The following is a 7,053-nucleotide window of genomic DNA, read 5'->3' as shown; positions in this document are numbered from 1 at the left end:
AATCCAATCTCTTGAAGACCTTCAGTAGAATCTAAATCATACAGACCCTTATAATGGACTAACCTGTGCTCCCTAGTGCTCAAGCACCTGAGCCTTAGCAAATGAAACTTGTTGCAAAGCAAGGCAAAAATCAAGGTCATTGTTGAAGAATTTGGTTTAAAATTGCTTTCATCTCAACTCTCCACAAGTTAGAACATGTCCACTTGGCATCTTTTAGAACCCTGTGACCCAGGCATTGTAACTGACAGGGTAGCCACTAGACCATATGATGTATTTGTGTGATTTAGAGGGTATCAATGCTGGTGGTAGGGCTCACAGCAAGTAAAGCACGAGCTGGATTGAAGCTACCCTCCACCCCTTCAGCCAGACATATCTGTGCAGTATACAAACTGCACAAGGCAGCCCTAGCACTAGGTCTTGAGTATCAGTGATGAGTAGAACAGGCCAGTGAATACCAACAGAAAAGAAAAAAAAAAAAAAGATTGGGATCTAGTTGTTTTATAGGACTACTAGTATTTAAACGAATTTGATCAACATTCCTTAAGAACTACCATGTGCCAGGAATATTGTGTAAGGGAGATAAGGATGGGATTTAGGAAGTACAAAAGAACTCTCAAGACATAACTACTTCTTCAAATTCCTACAGTAAGAGACTTTTCCAAAGACTTTTGGTAGCCTAAGGCCACATTCCTGGGACTACCCACTCTTTCTGAGTTCCTGCCTGAAAAAGCTCCAGGCTGTCAAAAGAATTTACTGTTTCTTCTATCCAACACCTGACAATAGGTGGGGGCACCACCGTCTCAGAACATTTCTTAAAAAATAAATAAATAATAAATAAATAAATAAATAAAGCGTACAATTGTAAATCCTTCCCTGTCCCTTTGAGATATATACTTATCTCCTACAATTTAGAAGTGCCTTTCTCAAGAACCTGAAGCCATCCCTTTGAAATATAAACTTTGGGAAGGATAGGACCTTTGTCTCCCAGTCTCTGTGGGACAATATAATCCTAACTTCAATAATTGCTAGCTAGGAGACACAGCTGGCCTAATTGCATTTACACTGACCGACCCTCTTAACAACTTTTTGTAATTTTTCACTCCCCTGACACTGCTTGAGCACTCCCTTTCCCTACTCCCTCATTCTCCCTTTAAAACATTTGTCACCTCTGCACCAATTGGAATGGAGCTCAGTTCTTATCCCCTACTGTCAGTAGTTCCTGAATAAAATCTGTTTTCCCCACTTTAACTAATGTTTGACTGTGTTTGTCTTTGACAGATATAAAGGAAATATTCTAGTGTGAAAAAAATGGTAAAAAATGACTACCTGAAATTAATATTACACTGTATGTTAACTACCTGGAATTTAAATAAAAACTTAAAAAGACCATAAAATATAGAATAAAAATGCTATGATAGTACATTTAATTAATTAAATTGAGAGTGTGTCAAGTGATAATATAATAATATGTGAGAAGAAGGGAGACATCTATTGGGCAAAGGAGGAAGGCAATGTGGTTGGAGTGGAACTTTAACTGGGCTTTATGCATTTGGATTTGGACAAGGGAAATAGAATTTAACTTAGTATTGACATAAGTTCATTTTATTCCAGAAGACATAGGCATTGTCATAACCATATTAATAAATTCCAAGATCGATAAGGGGAGAGCTCTTTTCTGATTGTTTTTTTCATACCTGCATCATCAATGTGTAAAATACAATGGTCTCAACAAAAATTCATCGAATTAACAAGTGAGGTATTCTTTAAATAAAGAGAGACTAAAGTATGTGAACTAAAAGGCAGCTTATGGAAACAATCAGAAATGAAAGAAGAGACATTACAACTGATGTCACAGAAATAAAAAGAATCATGAGACTAGCATGAGCAATACACCAACAAATAGGATAACCTAGAAGAAATGGATAAATTCCTAAAATATACAATCTACTAAGAATGAATCACAAAAAATAGAAAGTCTGAATAGACTTATAACTAGTATGGAGATGGAATCAGTAATCAAAAACCTCCCACCAAAGAAAAGCCCAGGACCAGATCACTTCACTGGGAAATTCCACCAAACATTTAAAGAAGAATTAACACCAATCTTTATCAAACTCTTCTAAAAAACTGGAGGGGAAGGAATATCTCCAAACTCATTTTGTGAGGCCAGCATTACTCTGATACCAAAGCCAGACAAAGACACCATGAGAAAAGAATATAGATGCCAAAATCCTCAGCAAAATACTAGCAAACCAAATTCATCAGCACATTAAAAGCATCATATATCTTTTTTTTTTAATTAACATAATGTATTATTTGTTTCAGGGGTACAGGTCTGTGATTCATCAGTCTTACACAGTTCACAGCATTCACCATAGCACATACCCTCCCCAATGTCCATCACCCAGCCACCCCATCCCTCCCACCCTCCGTCCACTCCAGCCACCTCAGTTTGTTTCCTGAGATTAAGAGTCTCTTATGGTTTGTCTCCCCCTCCGGTTTCATCTTGTTTTATTTTTCCCTCCCTTCCCCTATGATCTTCTGTCTTGTTTCTCAAATTTCTCATATCAGTGAGATCATATGATAATTGTCTTTCTCTGATTGACTTATTTCGCTTAGCATAATACCCTCTAGTTTCAACCATGTCGTTGCAAATGGCAAGATTTCATTTTTTTCATGGTTGCATAATATTCCATTGTATATGTGTATACCACATCTTTATCCATTCATCTGTCGATGGACATCTAGGCTCTTTCCATAGTTTGGCTATCGTGGACATTGCTGCTATAAACATTGGGGTGTTTACTACATTTGTATCTTTGGGGTAAATACCCAGGAGTGCAATTGCTGGGTCCTAGGGTAGCTCTATTTTCAACTTTTTGAGGAACCTCCGTACTGTTTTCCAGAGTGGCTGCACGAGCTTGCATTCCCACTGACAGTGTAGGAGGATTCCCCTTTCTCCGCCTCCTCGCCAACATCTGTCCTTTCCTGACTTATTAATTTTAGCCATTCTGACTGGTGTGAGGTGGTATCTCATTGTGGTTTTGATTTGGATTTCCCTGATGCGAAGTGATGTTGAACACTTTTTCATGTGCCCGTTGGCCATTTGGATGTCTTCTTTGCAGAAATGTCTGTTCATGTCTTCTGCCCATTTCTTGATTGGATTATTTGTTCTTTGGGTGTTGAATTGGTAAGTTCTTTATAGATTTTGGATACTAGCCCTTTATCTGCTATGTCATTTGCAAATATCTTCTCCCATTCTGTCGGTTGTCTTTTGGCTTTGTCGACTGTTTCCTTTGCTGTGCAAAAGGTCTTTATCTTGATGAAATCCCAATAGTTCATTTTTGCCCTTGCTTCCCCCACCTTTGGCAATGTGTCTAAGAAGAAGTTGCTGTGGCTGAGGTCGAAGAGGTTGCTGCCTGTGTTCTCCTCAAGGATTTTGACGGATTCCTGTCTCACACTGAGGTCTTTCATCCATTTTGAGTCTATTTTTGTGTGTGGTGTAAGAGAATGGTCCAGTTTCATTCTTCTGCATGTGTCTGTCCAATTTTCCCAACACCATTTGTTGAAGAGACTGTCTTTTTTCCATTGGACATTCTTTCCTGCTTTGTCGAAGATTAGTTGACAATAGAGTTGAGGGTCCACTTCTGGGCTCTCTTTTCTGCTCCATTGATCTGTGTGTCTGTTTTTGTGCCAGTACCATACTGTCTTGATGATTACAATAAAAGCATCATATATCTTGATTTATCCCTGGGATACAAGGAAGGTTCAACATAGGAAAATCAATTAATGTCATATATCCCATTAGCAAAATAAAGTGTAAAATCACGATTATCTCAAGAAATAAGGAAAAAGCATTGGCAAAATTCTATACCCTTTCATGAAAAAACTCTCACCAAACTAGCAAAGTACCTCAACATAGTAAAGGCATATATGAAAAGCCCACAGCTGACATAATCAATGGTGAAAACTTTAAAGCTTTTCCCCTAAGATTGAGACTGAAGCAAGGATGCGCACTCTTGCCATTTCTATTTAACATAGTACCAGAAATCTAGTCAGAGAAATAAGCTAAATAAATAAACAAATAAATGGCATTATTGTCAGAAAGGCAGAAGTAAAGTTGTCCCTGTTTTCAGACATTATCTTACATATAGAAAATCCTAAAGCCCCCACGAAAAAAACTGTTAGAATAAATGGATTCAGTAAAGTTGTAGAATAAAAAAAATCAACATATAAAAATCAGTTGCGTTTCTATACACTAACAATGAACTATTTGAAAAGGAAATTAGGAAAACAATATCACAATAGCCAATTTACAATTACCAAAAGAAAATACTTAGGAATAAACCTAACTAAGGAAGTGAAAGACTTGAAGTGAAAGACTTGAAATATATTGAAAACTACAAAGCACTGATGAAATAAAGAAGACACAAACAAAGGGAAAGACATGTCATGTGTTGGAACATTTAATATTGTTAAAATGTCCATATTATCCAAAGCACTCTACAGATTCAATGCAATCCCTATCAAAATCCCAATGGAGGTTTTTTTGTTTTTTTTTTTTAAAGTAAGCTTTACGCCCAACATGAGGCTTGAATTCATGACCTCAAAATCAAGAGTCACATGCTGTACCAACAGAGCCAGGCAATGGCGTTTTTTAAATGGAAATAGTAAAAAACAATTCTGTAATTCTTATGGAAACACAAATAGCCAAATCAATTATGAGAAAGAAGAACAAAGCTGGAGGTATCACACTTTCTGATTTCAAAACATATTCTAAAACTATAGTAATCAAAACAGTATGGTACAAGCAAAAAGTTAGGTATATAGGCCGATGGAACATAATAAAGATCCCAGAAATAAATCCATGCATATATAGTTAATTGATTTTTGACAAGGGTGGCAAGAATACATAATGGAGAAAGGACAGTCTCTTCCATGGTCTTAGGGAAATTGAATATCCACATGCAAAAGAATGAATTGGACCCTTAACTTAGAGAATTAAAAAAAAAAACTCAAAATAGATTAAAAATTTAAATGTAAGGCCTGAAACTGTAAACATCCTAAAAAAAAAAAAAATAGGGGAAAAGCTTCATTGGTCTTGGCAATGATTTCATGGATAAGACCAAAAGTAAAGGCAACCAAACTACAACAAACAAGTGAGACTACATCAAATGAAAAAGCTTCTGTTCACCAAAGGAAACAATCAACAGAGTAAACAAGCAACCTACAGAATGGAAGAAAATGTTTGCAAACCATATATCTGACAAGGGATTGATTTCCAAAATATATAAAGAATTCCTACAACTCAGTAGCAAAAAACCCCTAAAAAACTGATTTCAAAAATGAGCAAAGAGCTTGAATAGCCATTTTCCCAAAGAAAATATACACATGGCCAATAGGTACATGAAAAAGTGCCCAGTGTCATTGATTATCAAGGGAATGCAAATCAAAACCACATTGAGGTATCACCTCACACCTATCAAAAATGCAAAAGATAGTAAGTGTCAGTAAGTAAGTGGAGAAGTTGGAACCCCTGCACACTGTTGATGGGAATGCAAAACGATGCAGCTGCTATGGAAAACAGTATGGAGGTTTATAAAAAAATTAAAAATAGAACTACCATATGATCCATTAATTCCACTTCTGGGTATTTATCCAAGAAAATTGATATCAAGATCCCCCAAAGAGATATTAGCACTCCCATGTTCATTGACATAGTATCCACAGTATCCAAAATGTGGGAACAACTTAAATGTTCATCAACAGATGAACAGATAAAGAAATGGTGGTATATACATACAATGGAATACTATTCATCTTTAAAAAAAAAGGAAATTCTGCAATATGCAACAACATGGATGAACCTTGAGGACACTATGCTAAGTAAAATAAGCCGGTCACAAAAAGACGACCTGCATTATTTCGTATAAAGTACCTAAAATAGTCAAATTCATAAAATCAAGGAATAGAATGGTAGTTACCAGGACCTAGGAGGAGGGGGAAATGGGGAGTTACTAATCAATGTGCTTAAGTTTCAGTTAAGCAAGATGAATAAGCTGTAGAGACCTGCTTTACAACATCCCACCTATGGTCAACAGTAATGTGTTATATACTTTAAAATGAATTTAGAGGGTAGATCACATGTTCAGTGTTCTTACCACAGTAAAACCAAATTCAAAAAAGATTTGAGGGCATGTCTTGAGGTGCAGATAAATTCCTTGAATTCAGTTTGATCTTTTTTCAGGTTTGATTTTTTAAGCTTCATTAGTTAACATCATTGTCCTTTAGTCAAAGGCTAGTGGGCTCTACTGCAGAGGCAATGCACGTCTGAGAACTCTGATGCCTCATTCATTAGGACATTCGACTTCGGCGGTTAGAACGTAACATGTTCCCACCTCCCTGTGGGCTCCAAGAGTAGTTGTGTCCACCTTGGTCTGGTGGTTCTTCATTAGAGTCTATACTTTCCTCTTGTGCATGCACAGATCAGTATCTAGTCAAAGACAGGAAGATTCTTCTGCAGAGCAACAGAACTCTTCCCTGATAGCTCCATCCTCTTCAGTTTTATGTCCTGAAAACTGTAGCTCCCTTGACTTCTGCAAACTTTAAAGTGTATCCTTGCCTCACCAACATACTAGGCTATGTTCTGCTTTCACCTCAGTGTGCTGCTGAGCGAACACTGTCTCCAGGCAGTGAGCTGTAGGGCTTACCTTCTTTGTTTATCTACTCTCAGGGACATGAAATAAGAATGAGCACAGACCCCTGGTCATAAATAAAGTAAGTCAGAAAACAATGAAACAACATGTTTTAAATATTGAAAGAAAAATACTGTCAACCCAAAATTCGACACCCAGCAAAATTATCTTCCAAAATGAAAATAAACTGAACACTTTATTTTGGACAAACAAAAGCTGAGAGAATTATTTACCAGAAGACCTGCATTATAGGAAATATTTTTAAAAGTTTGTAGAACAGAAGAAATACAATACCACATGGAAACTTGGGTATACACAAAGAAATGAAGACTGCCAGAAATGGTAAATCCAAGTACAT

This window comes from Phoca vitulina, unplaced genomic scaffold, assembly GCF_004348235.1.
Source record: "Phoca vitulina isolate PV1807 unplaced genomic scaffold, GSC_HSeal_1.0 scaffold4, whole genome shotgun sequence".
Lineage (NCBI taxonomy): Eukaryota > Metazoa > Chordata > Mammalia > Carnivora > Phocidae > Phoca > Phoca vitulina.
The sequence above is the reverse complement of the archived record's forward strand: the minus strand, read 5'-3'. Positions refer to the sequence as shown.